The 20,213-nt window shown below is 40.8% G+C and overlaps 3 long non-coding RNA genes across 9 annotated transcripts in view; 1 reads left to right on the top strand and 2 right to left on the bottom strand.

Moving 5' to 3' along the window:
* The window catches only part of LOC127908931 (uncharacterized), a 2,431-nt gene extending 327 nt beyond the window's left edge, over positions 1 to 2,104 (top strand). Inside the window, exons 1-6 of one of the 5 annotated variants that reach the window (XR_008069076.1) lie at positions 1 to 114; positions 155 to 354; positions 395 to 553; positions 693 to 752; positions 833 to 1,472; positions 1,533 to 2,104. The exon at positions 1 to 114 is cut by the window's left edge and continues 327 nt beyond it. This is a non-coding gene — a long non-coding RNA (uncharacterized LOC127908931). Of the gene's footprint in view, positions 355 to 394; positions 1,488 to 1,532 lie in introns of those variants that run through there. The other 4 variants (XR_008069106.1, XR_008069070.1, XR_008069095.1 and 1 more) reach the window with 4 other exon arrangements.
* Positions 2,105 to 8,478: 6,374 nt separating this feature from the next.
* Positions 8,479 to 10,522, bottom strand: LOC127908966 (uncharacterized). Of its 2 annotated transcripts, none has more exons than XR_008069295.1 (3): positions 10,376 to 10,522; positions 10,224 to 10,301; positions 8,479 to 8,521 (listed from the first exon to the last, which is right to left on the bottom strand). It is a non-coding gene; the product is annotated as an uncharacterized LOC127908966 (long non-coding RNA). The 2 variants fall into 2 exon arrangements; XR_008069284.1 differs by lacking the exon at positions 8,479 to 8,521 and adding an exon at positions 8,569 to 8,611.
* Positions 10,523 to 11,289: 767 nt separating this feature from the next.
* LOC127908965 (uncharacterized) lies at positions 11,290 to 12,865 on the bottom strand. Of its 2 annotated transcripts, XR_008069265.1 has the most exons (4): positions 12,497 to 12,865; positions 11,816 to 11,905; positions 11,535 to 11,744; positions 11,290 to 11,328 (listed from the first exon to the last, which is right to left on the bottom strand). It is a non-coding gene; the product is annotated as an uncharacterized LOC127908965 (long non-coding RNA). The 2 variants fall into 2 exon arrangements; XR_008069254.1 differs by lacking the exon at positions 11,290 to 11,328 and having other exon boundaries at positions 11,474 to 11,744.
* Between the last annotated feature and the right edge of the window lie 7,348 nt (positions 12,866 to 20,213).

A 20,213-nucleotide genomic window follows, 5' to 3' on the forward strand; every position in this document is an offset into this window, starting at 1 on the left:
CGAAAGATGATGACATGAGACATTACAATAACCCATCACCGAACAGTCATTCAGGTAGGTAAACAGTCACTCAGGTGGGTAAACAGTCATTCAGGGATGTAAACAGTCATTCAGGTGGGTAAACAGTCATTCAGGTATGTAAACAGTCATTCAGGGATGTAAACAGTCATTCAGGTAGGTAAACAGTCATTCAGGTGGGTAAACAGTCATTCAGGTAGGTAAACAGTCATTCAGGTGGGTAAACAGTCATTCAGGTATGTAAACAGTCATTCAGGTGGGTAAACAGTCATTCAGGTAGGTAAACAGTCATTCAGGTAGGTAAACAGTCATTCAGGTAGGTAAACAGTCATTCAGGTGGGTAAACAGTCATTCAGGTATGTAAACAGTCATTCAGGTAGGTAAACAGTCATTCAGGTGGGTAAACAGTCATTCAGGTGGGTAAACAGTCATTCAGAGATGTAAACAGTCATTCAGGTAGGTAAACAGTCATTCAGGTGGGTAACAGTCATTCAGGTATGTAAACAGTCATTCAGGTATGTAAAAAGTCATTCAGGTAGGTAAACAGTCATTCAGGTATGTAAACAGTCATTCAGGTATGTAAACAGTCATTCAGGTATGTAAACAGTCATTCAGGTATGTAAACAGTCATTCAGGTAGGTAAACAGTCATTCAGGTGGGTAACAGTCATTCAGGTGGGTAAACAGTCATTCAGGTATGTAAACAGTCATTCAGGTAGGTAAACAGTCATTCAGGTATGTAAACAGTCATTCAGGTATGTAAACAGTCATTCAGGTGGGTAAACAGTCATTCAGGTATGTAAACAGTCATTCAGGTGGGTAAACAGTCATTCAGGTGGGTAAACAGTCATTCAGGTAGGTAAACAGTCATTCAGGTATGTAAACAGTCATTCAGGTATGTAAACAGTCATTCAGGTAGGTAAACAGTCATTCAGGTATGTAAACAGTCATTCAGGTATGTAAACAGTCATTCAGGTATGTAAACAGTCATTCAGGTGGGTAAACAGTCATTCAGGTATGTAAACAGTCATTCAGGTATGTAAACAGTCATTCAGGTAGGTAAACAGTCATTCAGGTGGGTAAACAGTCATTCAGGTGGGTAAACAGTCATTCAGGTATGTAAACAGTCATGCAGGTGGGTAAACAGTCATTCAAAGACGTAAACAGTCATTCAGGTATGTAAACAGTCATTCAGGTATGTAAACAGTCATTCAGGTGGGTAAACAGTCATTCAGAGACGTAAACAGTCATTCAGGTATGTAAACAGTCATTCAGGTATGTAAACAGTCATTCAGGTGGGTAAACAGTCATTCAGGTAGGTAAACAGTCATTCAGGTATGTAAACAGTCATTCAGGTGGGTAAACAGTCATTCAGGTATGTAAACAGTCATTCAGGTGGGTAAACAGTCATTCAGGTGGGTAAACAGTCATTCAGATATGTAAACAGTCATTCAGGTGGGTAAACAGTCATTCAGGTATGTAAACAGTCATTCAGGTGGGTAAACAGTCATTCAGGTGGGTAAACAGTCATTCAGAGACGTAAACAGTCATTCAGGTATGTAGACAGTCATTCAGGTAGGTAACAGTCATTTAGGTAGGTAACAGTCATTCAGGTAGGTAACAGTCATTCAGGTAGGTAACAGTCATTCAGGTATGTAAGATGGACTAAAGGCTTCTAAACTTTAGCATCAGTATTGTGTCCATAAACAAAGAAGATTCAATGACTTCTCAAGCCATGATGCAGTGTAATTGCAGTACAGAACTCTGAATGACATCTTATTTTAATGTTCCTCTTGCGAAACAACAGTTTTAATGTCGTTGTGAAACCCTGTGAAATATGTCTGGAGGGCTCTAACTAACTACAGTGCTTTATGTGCTCGGCTCTCAGCCAAGTTATTTAATGACCTTTTTCTCGTGGAAACGATAGGCGATAGGTCCCCACTTGTCCAAACGTTCCTTGTTTTACTGCCCTTGTGAAGACTTCTGGATCAACTGAAGGGCTAGCGCTTAAGGTTAAGGTTTAGGGGTTAAGGTTAGGGTTAGGGGTTAAGGTTAGGGTTAAGGTTAGGGTTAGGGGTTAAGGTTAGGGTTAGGGTTAGGGGTTAAGGTTAGGGGTTAGGTTTAAGGTTAGGGTTAGGGGTTAAGGTTTAGGGGTTAAGGTTAGGGTTAGGGGTTAAGGTTAGGGTTAGGGTTAGGGGTTAAGGTTAGGGGTTAGGTTTAAGGTTAGGGTTAAGGGTTAAGGTTTAGGGGTTAAGGTTAGGGTTAGGGGTTAGGCTAACCTTAACTCTAACCCTAACCCAGTTCCCAAGAATCCCACTCATAAATAGAGAGACATAGGTTAGGGGTTAAGTTTAGGGTTAGGTTAAATAGAGAGACATAGGTTAGGGGTTAAGTTTAGGGTTAGGTTAAATAGAGAGACATAGGTTAGGGGTTAAGTTTAGGGTTAGGTTAAATAGAGAAACATAGGTTAGGGGTTAAGTTTAGGAGTTAGGTTAAATAGAGAGACATGGGTTAGGGGTTAAGTTTAGGGTTAGGTTAAATAGAGAAACATAGGTTAGGGGTTAAGTTTAGAGTTAGGTTAAATAGAGAGACATGGGTTAGGGGTTAAGTTTAGGGTTAGGTTAAATAGAGAGACATAGGTTAGGGGTTAAGTTTAGAGTTAGGTTAAATAGAGAGACATGGGTTAGGGGTTAAGTTTAGGGTTAGGTTAAATAGAGAATAGAGAGACATAGGTTAGGGGTTAAGTTTAGGGTTAGGTTAAATAGAGAGACATAGGTTAGGGGTTAAGTTTAGGGTTAGGTTAAATAGAGAGACATAGGTTAGGGGTTAAGTTCAAACATAAATACATAAGGTCAGGGGGTGACACAAACCCTGACCATTTTACCCAGCCCTAGCAGAGATGCTTAGGCCGTTTCCATGGTATCCAGTTATCCGTTTACCGACACCGGCCATATTCAACGGGTTGAGTGTTTGTAAATTCATCAGTTATTCTGCACTCTGGCACACTCAGACGAGAATGCTCTGAAATCGGAGTCGACGACCAGACTGAATTTACGAACGCACCCGCAATGTTTACTTGCATCGTGGAGTCTTTTGTTAAAGACATGTAGCTAGCTAGCTAGCTAGCTAAACAATGCACCATAATCACCACTCACGACGTTACTTTACAATGACGGTCTACACCGGCCAAACCCAGACCACGCTGGGACTCCCAATCACGGCAGGTTGTGATACAGCCAGGAATTGAACCAGGGTATGTAGTTACGCCTCTAGCACTGAGATGCAGTGCCTGAGACTGCTGGTGCCACTCGGGAGCCTGGTGAAATGTCTGTTTGTACATTCAGTGACTCAGTTAGAGGATTGTAAATCAGTATGTACAGTCACAGATGGTAATGTGAAATCTTTATTGACTGTGATGGCAGGAACAATTTGGCATGGTAATTTGAGTATGAAATTACAGTAGACTATCCCTTAGTCCTGTAGGTAATCCTAATGATAGAGAACTACATACGTTTCAATATGGTAATTTGAGTATGAAATTACAGTAGACTATCCCTTAGTCCTGTAGGTAATCCTAATGATAGAGAACTACATACGCTTCAATTTTAGACAGACTTTAGTTGAACAAGCCAAGAAAACCAACCAACAAATCACCTCTAAAGCACATTTGAAATTAGGGTAAAAACACTTCCTTCCATGCTGTGAACTATTAAATACAAATAGACAATACTACTTCAAATCTGTAAATCTGACAAAATAAATGTTTAAAAAAGTGTTCAGAAGCAAATCAAGTACAAACGTATATTTAAAAATGTCTCACTAGAGCTTTTAAAACCAGATGTATACAAACAAATATACAATATTACTTCAAATCTGTAACTCGGACACAACTGTAAAATAGGGTGAAGTAATGAAGTAGTATTGTACATTGAAAAGCACAAAGCCAAAATCCTAGTTTAAAACCCAATGTTTCCCCGTGCCAGACTGTACCCCAGTTTGTTCTGGTTACCGATATAGGACATGAGACCCACGTAGGTCTCGATGAGCAGGGGCTGATTCAGCAACAGGACCCCGTTGGCCTTGCCAGGGACGGGCATCTTTAGGTGGGCCTTCTGGGCTGACTCCATCAGCTGCTCACGGAAACTCTGGACCTGAGAAAGGGAGGGAGGGAGAGATAGATGAGGGAGAGAGAGGAAGAGAGAGAGAGAGGAAGAGGAGGGGGAAAGGAGGGAGAGAGAGGAAGAGAGGAGGGAGAGAGGAGAGGAAGAGAGAGGGAGAGAGAGAGGAAGAGAGGAGGAAGAGAGGAGGGAGAGAGAGGGAGAGAGAGAGAGAGAGAGAGAGGAAGAGATGAGGAGAGAGCGAGGGAGAGAGAGAGGAAGAGAGAGGAAGAGAGGAGGGAGAGAGAGGAAGAGAGGAGGGAGAGAGAGGAAAGAGGAGGGAGAGAGAGGAAGAGAGGAGGGAGAGAGAGGAAGAGAGGGAGAGAGAGAGGTAGAGAGGAGGGAGAGAGAGAGGAAGAGAGGAGGAGAGAGGAGGGAGATAGAGGGAGAGAGAGGAGGAGAGAGAGAGGGAGAGAGGAGGAGAGAGAGGGGGAGAGAGGAGGGAGATAGAGGGAGAGAGAGAGGGAGAGAGAGGAAGGAGAGAGAGAGGGGGAGAGAGGAAGGAGAGAGAGGGAGAGAGGAGGGAGATAGAGGGAGAGAGAGGAGGAGAGAGAGGGAGAGAGAGTAGGAGAGAGAGAGGGAGAGAAGAGGAGAGAGAGAGGGAGAGACAGAGGGAGAGAGAGGAAGGAGAGAGAGAGGGAGAGAGAGGAAGGAGAGAGAGAGGGAGAGAGAGGAAGGAGAGAGAGAAGGGAGAGAGGAGAGGAAACAAAAGATGGTAGGGTGGTAGGATGTAAGATGGTAGGGTGGTAGGATGTAAGATGGTATGGTGGTAGGGAGGTAGGATGGTAGGGTGTAAGATGGTAGGGTGATAGGATGTAAGATGGTAGGGTGGTAGGATGTAAGATGGTATGGTGGTAGGGGGGTAGGGTGGAAGGATGTAAGATGGTAGGATGTAAGATGGTATGGTGGTAGGATGTAAGATGGTAGGATGTAAGAAGGTAGGGTGTAATATGGTAGGGTGGTAGGATGTAAGATGGTATGTGGTAGGGTGGTAGGATGTAAGATGGTATAGTGGTAGGGAGGTAGGGTGGAAGGATGTAAGATGGTAGGATGTAAGATGGTAGGGTGTAATATGGTAGGGTGGTAGGATGTAAGATGGTAGGGTGTAATATGGTAGGATGGTAGGATGTAAGATGGTATGTGGTAGGGTGGTAGGATGTAAGATGGTATAGTGGTAGGGAGGTAGGGTGGAAGGATGTAAGATGGTAGGATGTAAGATGGTAGGATGTAATATGGTAGGGTGGCAGGATGGTACACATCACAAAGCTCACCTCACAGAGAGCAGTGAACCTGTGGTCTATGTTCCTGACAGGGTGGTAGGTAAAGGTGCTAAATGGGTAGTCTGTAGCGAACGGGTTCCACCGAGACGAGAACGAGGGTTCCCTTAGCCGGTCCCAGAACACACGCACACCCTCCCCTTCTCTCCTGAAAGCACACAGAGAAACAGAATGACAGTCACACCCTCCCCTGAAAACACACAGAGAAACAGAATGACAGTCACACCCTCCCCTTCTCTCCTGAAAACACACAGAGAAACAGAATGACAGTCACACCCTCCCCTGAAAACACACAGAGAAACAGAATGACAGTCACACCCTCCCCTGAAAACACACAGAGAAACAGAATGACAGGCACACCCTCCCCTGAAAACACACAGAGAAACAGAATGACAGTCACACCCTCCCCTTCTCTCCTGAAAACACACAGAGAAACAGAATGACAGTCACACCCTCCCCTGAAAACACACAGAGAAACAGAATGACAGTCACACCCTCCCCTGAAAACACACAGAGAAACAGAATGACAGTCACACCCTCCCCTGAAAACACACAGAGAAACAGAATGACAGTCACACCCTCCCCTGAAAACACACAGAGAAACAGAATGACAAATCACACCCTCCCCTGAAAACACACAGAGAAACAGAATGACAGTCACACCCTCCCCTGAAAACACACAGAGAAACAGAATGACAGTCACACCCTCCCCTGAAAACACACAGAGAAACAGAATGACAAATCACACCCTCCCCTGAAAACACACAGAGAAACAGAATGACAGTCACACCCTCCCCTGAAAACACACAGAGAAACAGAATGACAGTCACACCCTCCCCTGAAAACACACAGAGAAACAGAATGACAGTCACACCCTCCCCTGAAAACACACAGAGAAACAGAATGACAGTCACACCCTCCCCTGAAAACACACAGAGAAACAGAATTACAAATCACACCCTCTCCAGGTTATGTAACCTGTATGTAACCTGTATGTATGTAACCTGTATGTAACCTGTATGTAACCTGTATGTATGTAACCTGTATGTAACCTGTATGTGTGTAACCTGTATGTATGTAACCTGTAAGTATGTAACCTGTATGTATGTAACCTGTATGTAACCTGTATGTGTGTAACATGTATGTATGTAACCTGTATGTATGTAACATGTATGTATGTAACCTGTATGTATGTAACCTGTATGTATGTAACCTGTATGTATGTAACCTGTATGTATGTAACCTGTATGTATGTAACCTGTATGTAACATGTATGTATGTAACCTGTATGTATGTAACCTGTATGTATGTAACCTGTATGTATGTAACCTGTATGTATGTAACCTGTATGTATGTAACCTGTATGTATGTAACATGTATGTATGTAACCTGTATGTATGTAACCTGTATGTATGTAACCTGTATGTATGTAACCTGTATGTATGTAACCTGTATGTATGTAACCTGTATGTATGTAACATGTATGTATGTAACCTGTATGTATGTAACCTGTATGTATGTAACCTGTATGTAACCTGTATGTATGTAACCTGTATGTATGTAACCTGTATGTATGTAACCTGTATGTATGTAACCTGTATGTATGTAACCTGTATGTGACCTGTATGTAACCTGTATGTAACATGTATGTATGTAACCTGTATGTATGTAACCTGTATGTATGTAACCTGTATGTAACCTGTATGTATGTAACCTGTATGTATGTAACCTGTATGTATGTAACCTGTATGTATGTAACCTGTATGTATGTAACCTGTATGTATGTAACCTGTATGTATGTAACATGTATGTATGTAACCTGTATGTAACATGTATGTATGTAACCTGTATGTAACCTGTATGTAACCTGTATGTATGTGACCTGTATGTAACCTGTATGTAACCTGTATGTATGTGACCTGTATGTAACCTGTATGTAACCTGTATGTATGTAACCTGTATGTATGTAACCTGTATGTATGTGACCTGTATGTATGTAACCTGTATGTAACCTGTATGTATGTGACCTGTATGTAACCTGTATGTATGTAACCTGTATGTATGTAACCTGTATGTATGTGACCTGTATGTATGTGACCTGTATGTATGTGAGCTGTATGTAACCTGTATGTATGTAACCTGTATGTATGTAACCTGTATGTATGTGACCTGTATGTATGTAACCTGTATGTATGTGACCTGTATGTATGTAACCTGTATGTAACCTGTATGTATGTGACCTGTATGTAACCTGTATGTATGTGACCTGTATGTAACCTGTATGTAACCTGTATGTATGTAACCTGTATGTATGTGACCTGTATGTAACCTGTATGTATGTAACCTGTATGTATGTAACATGTATGTATGTAACCTGTATGTAACATGTATGTAACCTGTATGTATGTAACCTGTATGTATGTAACCTGTATGTATGTAACATGTATGTATGTAACCTGTATGTATGTAACCTGTATGTATGTAACCTGTATATATGTAACTTGTATGTATGTAACCTGTATGTATGTAACCTGTATATATGTAACTTGTATGTATGTAACCTGTATGTATGTAACCTGTATGTATGTAACCTGTATATATGTAACTTGTATGTATGTAACCTGTATGTATGTAACCTGTATGTATGTAACCTGTATATATGTAACTTGTATGTATGTAACCTGTATATATGTAACCTGTATGTATGTAACCTGTATGTATGTAACCTGTATGTATGTAACCTGTATATATGTAACTTGTATGTATGTAACCTGTATGTAACCTGTATGTATGTAACCTGTATGTATGTAACCTGTATGTATGTAACATGTATGTATGTAACCTGTATGTATGTAACCTGTATGTATGTAACCTGTATGTAACCTGTATGTATGTAACCTGTATGTATGTAACCTGTATGTATGTAACCTGTATATATGTAACTTGTATGTATGTAACCTGTATATATGTAACATGTATGTATGTAACCTGTATGTATGTAACCTGTATGTAACCTGTATGTAACCTGTATATATGTAACCTGTATGTATGTAACCTGTATGTATGTAACCTGTATGTATGTAACCTGTATATATGTAACTTGTATGTATGTAACCTGTATATATGTAACCTGTATGTATGTAACCTGTATGTATGTAACCTGTATGTATGTAACCTGTATATATGTAACTTGTATGTATGTAACCTGTATGTATGTAACCTGTATGTATGTAACCTGTATATATGTAACTTGTATGTATGTAACCTGTATGTATGTAACCTGTATGTATGTAACCTGTATGTAACCTGTATGTATGTAACCTGTATGTATGTAACCTGTATGTAACCTGTATGTATGTAACCTGTATGTATGTAACCTGTATGTATGTAACCTGTATATATGTAACCTGTATGTATGTAACCTGTATATATGTAACTTGTATGTATGTAACCTGTATGTATGTAACCTGTATGTATGTAACCTGTATATATGTAACTTGTATGTATGTAACCTGTATGTATGTAACCTGTATGTATGTAACCTGTATGTAACCTGTATGTATGTAACCTGTATGTATGTAACCTGTATGTAACCTGTATGTAACCTGTATGTATGTAACCTCTATGTATGTAACCTGTATGTATGTAACCTGTATGTAACCTGTATGTAACCTGTATGTATGTAACCTGTATGTAACCTGTATGTAACCTGTATGTATGTAACCTGTATGTATGTAACCTGTATGTAACCTGTATGTATGTAACCTGTATGTAACCTGTATGTATGTAACCTGTATGTAACCTGTATGTAACCTGTATGTAACCTGTATGTATGTAACCTGTATGTAACCTGTATGTATGTAACCTGTATGTATGTAACCTGTATGTAACCTGTATGTATGTAACCTGTATGTATGTAACCTGTATGTATGTAACCTGTATGTATGTAACCTGTATGTATGTAACCTGTATGTAACCTGTATGTATGTAACCTGTATGTAACCTGTATGTATGTAACCTGTATGTATGTAACCTGTATGTAACCTGTATGTATGTAACCTGTATGTATGTAACATGTATGTATGTAACCTGTATGTAACCTGTATGTAACCTGTATGTAACCTGTATGTAACTGTATGTATGTAACCTGTATGTAACCTGTATGTAACCTGTATGTATGTAACCTGTATGTAACCTGTATGTATGTAACCTGTATGTATGTAACCTGTATGTATGTAACCTGTATGTAACCTGTATGTAACCTGTATGTATGTAACCTGTATGTATGTAACCTGTATGTATGTAACCTGTATGTATGTAACCTGTATGTATGTAACCTGTATGTATGTAACCTGTATGTATGTAACCTGTATGTATGTAACCTGTATGTAACCTGTATGTATGTAACCTGTAACCTGTTTGTAACCTGTATGTAACCTGTATGTAACCTGTATGTATGTAACCTGTATGTAACCTGTATGTATGTAACCTGTATGTAACCTGTATGTATGTGACCTGTATGTAACCTGTATGTATGTAACCTGTATGTATGTAACCTGTATGTATGTGACCTGTATGTATGTGACCTGTATGTATGTGAGCTGTATGTAACCTGTATGTATGTAACCTGTATGTATGTAACCTGTATGTATGTGACCTGTATGTATGTAACCTGTATGTAACCTGTATGTATGTGACCTGTATGTAACCTGTATGTATGTGACCTGTATGTAACCTGTATGTAACCTGTATGTATGTAACCTGTATGTAACCTGTATGTATGTAACCTGTATGTATGTAACATGTATGTATGTAACCTGTATGTAACATGTATGTAACCTGTATGTAGCCTGTATGTATGTAACCTGTATGTATGTAACATGTATGTATGTAACCTGTAACATGTATGTAACCTGTATGTAACCTGTATGTATGTAACCTGTATGTATGTAACCTGTATGTATGTAACCTGTATGTATGTAACATGTATGTATGTAACCTGTATGTATGTAACCTGTATATATGTAACCTGTATATATGTAACTTGTATGTATGTAACCTGTATGTATGTAACCTGTATATATGTAACTTGTATGTATGTAACCCTGTATGTATGTAACCTGTATATATGTAACTTGTATGTATGTAACCTGTATGTATGTAACCTGTATATATGTAACTTGTATGTATGTAACCTGTATATATGTAACATGTATGTATGTAACCTGTATGTATGTAACCTGTATGTATGTAACCTGTATATATGTAACTAGTATGTAACCTGTATGTATGTAACCTGTATGTATGTAACCTGTATATATGTAACTTGTATGTATGTAACCTGTATGTATGTAACCTGTATGTATGTAACCTGTATGTATGTAACCTGTATATATGTAACTTGTATGTATGTAACCTGTATGTATGTAACATGTATGTATGTAACCTGTATGTATGTAACCTGTATGTATGTAACCTGTATATATGTAACCTGTATGTATGTAACCTGTATGTAACCTGTATGTATGTAACCTGTATGTATGTAACCTGTATGTATGTAACATGTATATATGTAACCTGTATGTAACCTGTATGTATGTAACCTGTATGTATGTAACCTGTATATATGTAACTTGTATGTATGTAACCTGTATGTATGTAACCTGTATGTATGTAACCTGTATATATGTAACTTGTATGTATGTAACCTGTATGTATGTAACCTGTATGTATGTAACCTGTATGTATGTAACCTGTATATATGTAACTTGTATGTATGTATGTAACCTGTATATATGTAACATGTATGTATGTAACCTGTATGTATGTAACCTGTATGTATGTAACCTGTATATATGTAACCTGTATGTATGTAACCTGTATGTAACCTGTATGTATGTAACCTGTATGTATGTAACCTGTATGTATGTAACCTGTATGTATGTAACTTGTATGTATGTAACCTGTATGTATGTAACCTGTATGTATGTAACCTGTATATATGTAACCTGTATATATGTAACTTGTATGTATGTAACCTGTATGTATGTAACCTGTATATATGTAACTTGTATGTATGTAACCTGTATGTATGTAACCTGTATGTATGTAACCTGTATATATGTAACTTGTATGTATGTAACCTGTATGTATGTAACCTGTATGTATGTAACCTGTATATATGTAACTTGTATGTATGTAACCTGTATATATGTAACCTGTATGTATGTAACCTGTATGTATGTAACCTGTATGTATGTAACCTGTATATATGTAACTTGTATGTATGTAACCTGTATGTATGTAACCTGTATGTATGGAACCTGTATATATGTAACTTGTATGTAACCTGTATGTATGTAACCTGTATGTATGTAACCTGTATGTATGTAACCTGTATATATGTAACTTGTATGTATGTAACCTGTATATATGTAACCTGTATGTATGTAACCTGTATGTATGTAACCTGTATGTATGTAACCTGTATATATGTAACCTGTATGTATGTAACCTGTATGTAACCTGTATGTATGTAACCTGTATGTATGTAACCTGTATGTATGTAACATGTATATATGTAACTTGTATGTATGTAACCTGTATGTATGTAACCTGTATGTATGTAACCTGTATATATGTAACTTGTATGTATGTAACCTGTATGTAACCTGTATGTATGTAACCTGTATATATGTAACCTGTATGTATGTAACCTGTATGTATGTAACCTGTATGTATGTAACCTGTATGTATGTAACCTGTATATATGTAACTTGTATGTATGTATGTAACCTGTATATATGTAACATGTATGTATGTAACCTGTATGTATGTAACCTGTATGTATGTAACCTGTATATATGTAACCTGTATGTATGTAACCTGTATGTAACCTGTATGTATGTAACCTGTATGTATGTAACCTGTATGTATGTAACCTGTATGTAACTTGTATGTATGTAACCTGTATGTATGTAACCTGTATGTATGTAACCTGTATGTAACCTGTATGTATCCTATCTGTCGCATTTATGCCTGTAACCTGTATGTATGTAACCTGTATGTATGTAACCTGTATATATGTAACTTGTATGTATGTAACCTGTATGTATGTAACCTGTATGTATGTAACCTGTATATATGTAACTTGTATGTATGTAACCTGTATGTATGTAACCTGTATGTATGTAACCTGTATGTAACCTGTATGTATGTAACCTGTATGTAACCTGTATGTAACCTGTATGTAACCTGTATGTATGTAACCTGTATGTAACCTGTATGTATGTAACCTGTATGTAACCTGTATGTATGTAACCTGTATGTAACCTGTATGTAACCTGTATGTATGTAACCTGTATGTAACCTGTATGTATGTAACCTGTATGTATGTAACCTGTATGTATGTAACCTGTATGTATGTAACCTGTATGTATGTAACCTGTATGTAACCTGTATGTAACCTGTATGTATGTAACCTGTATGTAACCTGTATGTATGTAACCTGTATGTATGACATGTATGTATGTAACCTGTATGTAACCTGTATGTATGTAACCTGTATGTAACCTGTATGTAACCTGTATGTATGTAACCTGTATGTACCTGTGTAATGTATGTAACCTGTAACCTGTATGTAACCTGTATGTATGTATGTAACCTGTATGTATGTAACCTGTATGTAACCTGTATGTAACCTGTATGTAACCTGTATGTATGTAACCTGTATGTAACCTGTATGTATGTAACCTGTATGTATGTAACCTGTATGTAACCTGTAACCTGTATGTAACCTGTATGTAATGTAACCTGTATGTAACCTGTATGTATGTAACCTGTATGTATGTAACCTGTATGTATGTAACCTGTATGTATGTAACCTGTATGTAATGTATGTAACCTGTATGTAACCTGTATGTATGTAACCTGTATGTAACCTGTATGTATGTAACCTATGTAACCTGTATGTAACCTGTAATGTATGTAACCTGTATGTAACCTGTATGTATGTAACTTGTATGTATGTAACCTGTATGTAACCTGTATGTAACCTGTATGTATGTAACCTGTATGTAACCTGTATGTATGTAACCTGTATGTAACCTGTATGTATGTAACCTGTATGTAACCTGTATGTAATGTAACCTGTATGTAACCTGTATGTAACCTGTATGTATGTAACCTGTATGTAACCTGTATGTATGTAACCTGTATGTAACCTGTATGTATGTAACCTGTATGTAACCTGTATGTAACCTGTATGTAACCTGTATGTATGTAACCTGTATGTAACCTGTATGTATGTAACCTGTATGTAACCTGTAACCTGTATGTAACCTGTATGTAACCTGTATGTATGTAACCTGTATGTAACCTGTATGTATGTAACCTGTATGTAACCTGTATGTAACCTGTATGTAACCTGTATGTATGTAACCTGTATGTAACCTGTATGTAACCTGTATGTAACCTGTATGTATGTAACCTGTATGTAACCTGTATGTAACCTGTATGTATGTAACCTGTATGTAACCTGTATGTAACCTGTATGTAACCTGTATGTATGTAACCTGTATGTATGTAACCTGTATGTAACCTGTATGTAACCTGTATGTATGTAACCTGTATGTAACCTGTATGTATGTAACCTGTATGTAACCTGTATGTAACCTGTATGTAACCTGTTTGTAACCTGTATGTAACCTGTATGTATGTAACCTGTAATGTATGTAACCTGTATGTAACCTGTATGTATGTAACCTGTATGTATGTAACCTGTATATATGTAACTTGTATGTATGTAACCTGTATGTAACCTGTATGTATGTAACCTGTATGTATGTAACCTGTATGTATGTAACCTGTATGTATGTAACCTGTATGTAACCTGTATGTATGTAACCTGTATGTAACCTGTATGTCACCACTGGTGTCCCCCAGGGCTCTGTTCTAGGCCCTCTCTTATTCTCGCTATACACCAAGTCACTTGGCTCTGTCATAACCTCACATGGTCTCTCCTATCATTGCTATGCAGACGACACACAATTAATCTTCTCCTTTCCCCCTTCTGATGACCAGGTGGCGAATCGCATCTCTGCATGTCTGGCAGACATATCAGTGTGGATGACGGATCACCACCTCAAGCTGAACCTCAGCAAGACGGAGCTCCTCTTCCTCCCGGGGAAGGACTGCCCGTTCCATGATCTCGCCATCACGGTTGACAACTCCATTGTGTCCTCCTCCCAGAGCGCTAAGAACCTTGGCGTGATCCTGGACAACACCCTGTCGTTCTCAACTAACATCAAGGCGGTGTCCCGTTCCTGTAGGTTCATGCTCTACAACATCCGCAGAGTACGACCCTGCCTCACACAGGAAGCGGCGCAGGTCCTAATCCAGGCACTTGTCATCTCCCGTCTTGATTACTGCAACTCGCTGTTGGCTGGGCTCCCTGCCTGTGCCATTAAACCCTACAACTCATCCAGAACGCCGCAGCCCGTCTGGTGTTCAACCTTCCCAAGTTCTCTCACGTCACCCCGCTCCTCCGCTCTCTCCACTGGCTTCCAGTTGAAGCTCGCATCCGCTACAAGACCATGGTGCTTGCCTACGGAGCTGTGAGGGAACGGCACCTCAGTACCTCCAGGCTCTGATCAGGCCCTACACCCAAACAAGGGCACTGCGTTCATCCACCTCTGGCCTGCTCGCCTCCCTACCACTGAGGAAGTACAGTTCCCGCTCAGCCCAGTCAAAACTGTTCGCTGCTCTGGCCCCCAATGGTGGAACAAACTCCCTCACGACGCCAGGACAGCGGAGTCAATCACCACCTTCCGGAGACACCTGAAACCCCACCTCTTCAAGGAATACCTAGGATAGGGTAAGTAATCCTTCTCACCCCCCCCCCCCTTAAAAGATTTAGATGCACTATTGTAAAGTGGCTGTTCCACTGGATGTCATAAGGTGTATGCACCAATTTGTAAGTCGCTCTGAATAAGAGCGTCTGCTAAATGACTTAAATGTAAATGTAAATGTAATATACTAGGATACTATCTGAATGGACAGTCTTCCTGCCTGTATGGATGTGATAGACTAGGATACTATCTGAATGGACAGTCTTCCTGCCTGTATGGATGTGATAGACTAGGATACTATCTGAATGGACAGTCTTCCTGTCTGTATGGATGTGATAGACTAGGATACTATCTGAATGGACAGTTTTCCTGCCTGACCTGTATGGATGTGATATACTAGGATACTATTTGATTGGACAGTCTTCCTGCCTGGCCTGTACGGATGTGATATACTAGGATACAATCTGAATGGACAGTCTTCCTGCCTGTATGGATGTGATAGACTAGGATACTGTCTGAATGGACAGTCTTCCTGCCTGTATGGATGTGATAGACTAGGATACTATCTGAATGGACAGTCTTCCTGCCTGGCCTGTATGGATGTGATATACTAGGATACTATCTGAATGGACAGTCTTCCTGCCTGTACGGATGTGATATACTAGGATACTATCTGAATGGACAGTTTTCCTGCCTGGCCTGTATGGATGTGATATACTAGGATACTATCTGAATGGACAGTCTTCCTGCCTGTACGGATGTGATAGACTAGGATACTATCTGAATGGACAGTTTTCCTGCCTGGCCTGTATGGATGTGATATACTAGGATACTATCTGAATGGACAGTCTTCCTGCCTGTATGGATGTGATAGACTAGGATACTATCTGAATGGACAGTTTTCTGCCTGCCCTGGCCTGAATGGACAGTCTTCCTGCCTGGTGGATGTGATAGACTAGGATACTATCTGAATGGACAGTCTTCCTGCCTGGCCTGTATGGATGTGATAGACTAGGATACTATCTGAATGGACAGTCTTCCTGCCTGGCCTGTACAGATGGATGATACTATCTGATGGACATACTGGATGGATAGACTATCTGAATGGACAGTCTTCCCCTGGCCCTAGGCCTGTAGTCTTCCTGCCTGGCCTGGATGTGATATACTAGGATACTATCTGAATGGACAGTCTTCCTGCCTGGCCTGTATGGATGTGATAGACTAGGATACTATCTGAATGGACAGTCTTCCTGCCTGGCCTGTATGGATGTGATATACTAGGATACTATCTGAATGGACAGTCTTCCTGTCTGTATGGATGTGATAGACTAGGATACTATCTGAATGGACAGTCTTCCTGCCCTGATACTATCTGAATGGACAGTCTTCCTGCCTGTATGGATGTGATATACTAGGATACTATCTGAATGGACAGTCTTCCTGCCTGTATGGATGTGATATACTAGGATACTATCTGAATGGACAGTCTTCCTGCCTGGCCTGTATGGATGTGATAGACTAGGATACTATCTGAATGGACAGTCTTCCTGCCTGTATGGATGTGATAGACTAGGATACTATCTGAATGGACAGTCTTCCTGCCTGTATGGATGTGATAGACTAGGATACTATCTGAATGGACAGTCTTCCTGCCTGTATGGATGTGATAGACTAGGATACTATCTGAATGGACAGTCTTCCTGCCTGTACGGATGTGATATACTAGGATACTATCTGAATGGACAGTCTTCCTGCCTGGCCTGTATGGATGTGATAGACTAGGATACTATCTGAATGGACAGTCTTCCTGCCTGGCCTGTATGGATGTGAAAGTCTAGGATACTATCTGAATGGACAGTCTTCCTGCCCGTACGGATGTGAAAGTCTAGGATACCAATGTAATATTGCCACCTAACTTCTGTTTTTCCACTTTGACTAACACACTATGTATATAATATACACTATACCAGGAGTATACCAAACATTAAGAACACATTCCTAGTATTGAGTTGCAGCCCCGTTTGCCCTCAGAACAGCCTCTATTCGTCAGGACATCGACTCTATAAGGAAATGTTGATTCCAGTGCTTCCCACAGTCGTGTCAAGACGGCTGGATGTCTTTTGGGTGGTGGACTATTCTTGATACACAAGGTTTAAAAATGATTTCTTTGACCCGTCTCCTCCCCTTCATCCACACTGATTGAAGAGACGTATGTGGCAGGGACTCCAGACAACCACCCTGTCCGGGGGTGTCCTCGGATGGGGCCACAGTGTCTCCTGACCCCTCCTGTCTCAGCCTCCAGTATTTATGCTGCAGTAGTTTGTGTCAGGGGGGGCTAGGGTCAGTTTGTTATATCTGGAGTACTTCTCCTGTCCTATTCGGTGTCCTGTGTGAATCTAAGTGTGCGTTCTCTAATTCACTCCTTCTTTCTTTCTCTCTCTCGGAGGACCTGAGCCCTCGGACCATGCCCCAGGACTACCTGACATGATGACTCCTTGCTGTCCCCAGTCCACCTGGCCATGCTGCTGCTCCAGTTTCAACTGACCTGAGCCCTAGGACCGTGCCCCAGGACTACCTGACATGATGACTCCTTGCTGTCCCCAGTCCACCTGGCCATGCTGCTGCTCCAGTTTCAACTGTTCTGCCTTACTATTATTGGACCATGCTGGTCATTTATGAACATTTGAACATCTTGGCCATGTTCTGTTATAATCTCCACCCGGCACAGCCAGAAGAGGACTGGCCACCCCCATATGCTCTCTCTAATTCTCTCTTTCTTTCTCTCTCTCTGAGGACCTGAGCCCAAGGACCGTGCCCCAGGACGACCTGACATGATGGCTCCTTGCTGTCCCCAGTCCACCTGACCGTGCTGCTGCTCCAGTTTCAACTGTTCTGCCTTATTATTATTCGACCATGCTGGTCATTTATGAACATTTGAACATCTTGGCCATGTTCTGTTATAATCTCCACCCGGCACAGCCAGAAGAGGACTGACCACCCCACATAGCCTGGTTCCTCTCTAGGTTTCTTCCTAGGTTTTGGCCTTTCTAGGGAGTTTTCCTAGCCACCGTGCTTCTACACCTGCATTGCTTGCTGTTTGGGGTTTCAGGCTGGGTTTCTGTACAGCACTTTGAGATATCAGCTGATGTACGAAGGGCTATAACAATACATTTGATTTGATTTGAATTTGATTAAAAACCAGCAACGTCGAGGACACCGACGTCTTGCTCCCGGACAAGGTGAACACTTTCAGCTGATTTGAGGATAATAATAATAATAATAATATATGCCATTTGACGCTTTTATCCAAAGCGACTTACAGTCATGTGTGCATACATTCTACGTATGGGTGGTCCCAGGAATCGAACCCACTACCCTGGCTTACAAGCGCCATGCTCTACCAACTGAGCTACAGAAGGACCACACGGTGCAGCCGGCACGGGCCGCTCCCGAGGATTGTTCTCGTTCTCCATGGCCAACGTGAGTAAAACATTTAAGAGTGTTAATCCTGGCAAGGCTGCCGGCCCAGACGCCCATCCCTAGCCACGTCCTCAGAGCATGGCAGACCAGCTTGCTGGAGTGTTTACAGACATATTCAATCTCTCCCTATCCCAGTCTGCTGTCCCCACTTGCCACAAGATGTCCACCATTGTTCCTGTACCCAAGAGAGCAAAGGTAACTGTACTAAATGACTATCGCCCCGTAGCACTCACTTCTGTCATCATGAAGTGTTTTGAGAGACTAGTTAAGGATCATATCCCTCCACCTTACCTGCCACATTAGACAGACTGCAATTCGCATACTGCGGGCACTAATGTTGGGCGATTAAGACTGGCTCGCATGCGGCATTCCAATTCATTCCAAAGGTGATCGATGGTGTTGAGGTCAGGGTTCTGAACAGGCCAGTCAAGTTCTTCCACACAGATCTTGACAAACCATTTCTGTATGGACCTCGCTTTGTGCACTGTCATGCTGACAGGGGCCTTCCCCAAACTGTTGCCACAAAGTTGGAAGTATAGAATCGTCTATGTCATTGTTTGCTGTAGCGTTAAGATTTCCCTTCACTGGAACTAAGGGGCCCAAACCATGAAAACAGCCCCAGACCATTATTCCTCCTCCACCAAACTTTACAGTTGGCACGGCACTATGCTTTGGGGCAGGTAGTGTTCTCCTGGCAACCGCCAAATCGGACGGCCAGATGGTGATTCATCACTCCAGAGAAGGCGTTTCCAGAACACGTTTCCACTGCTCCAGAGTCGAATGACAGTGAGCTTTACACCACTCCAGCCGACACTTGGCATTGCACATGATGATCTTAGGCTTGTGTGCGGCTGTTCGGCCATGGAAACCCATTTCATGAAGCTCCCGACAAACAGTTATTGTGCTGACGTTGCTTCCAGAGGCAGATTGGAACTCTGTAGTGAGTGATACAACTCAGGACAGACAATATTTACACGCTTCAGCAGTTGGCGGTCACGCTCTGTGAGCTTGTATGGCCGACCACTTCGCAGCTGAGCCGTTGTTGCTCCTAGACGTTTCCACTTCACAATAACAGCACTTACAGTTGACCGGGGCATTCTACTGCCAATGTTTGTCTATGGAGATTGCATGGCTGTGTGCTCGATGGTTGTGGCTGAAATAGCCGAAACCACTCATTTGAAGGGGTGTCCACATACTTTTGTATATATCTTATAGGTCGACCTGACCTTAGGAACCTCGGTCTCTAATCTATAGAACAGTATAGCACATCCTGTCTATACCACATCCTGTCTCTAATCTATAGAACAGTATACCACATCCTGTCTCTAATCTATAGAACAGTATACCACATCCTATCTCTAATCTATAGAACAGTATACCACATCCTATCTCTAATCTACAGAACATTATACCACATCCTGTCTCTAATCTACA

Source organism: Oncorhynchus keta, chromosome 1 (genome assembly GCF_023373465.1).
Source record: "Oncorhynchus keta strain PuntledgeMale-10-30-2019 chromosome 1, Oket_V2, whole genome shotgun sequence".
Classification (NCBI taxonomy): domain Eukaryota; kingdom Metazoa; phylum Chordata; class Actinopteri; order Salmoniformes; family Salmonidae; genus Oncorhynchus; species Oncorhynchus keta.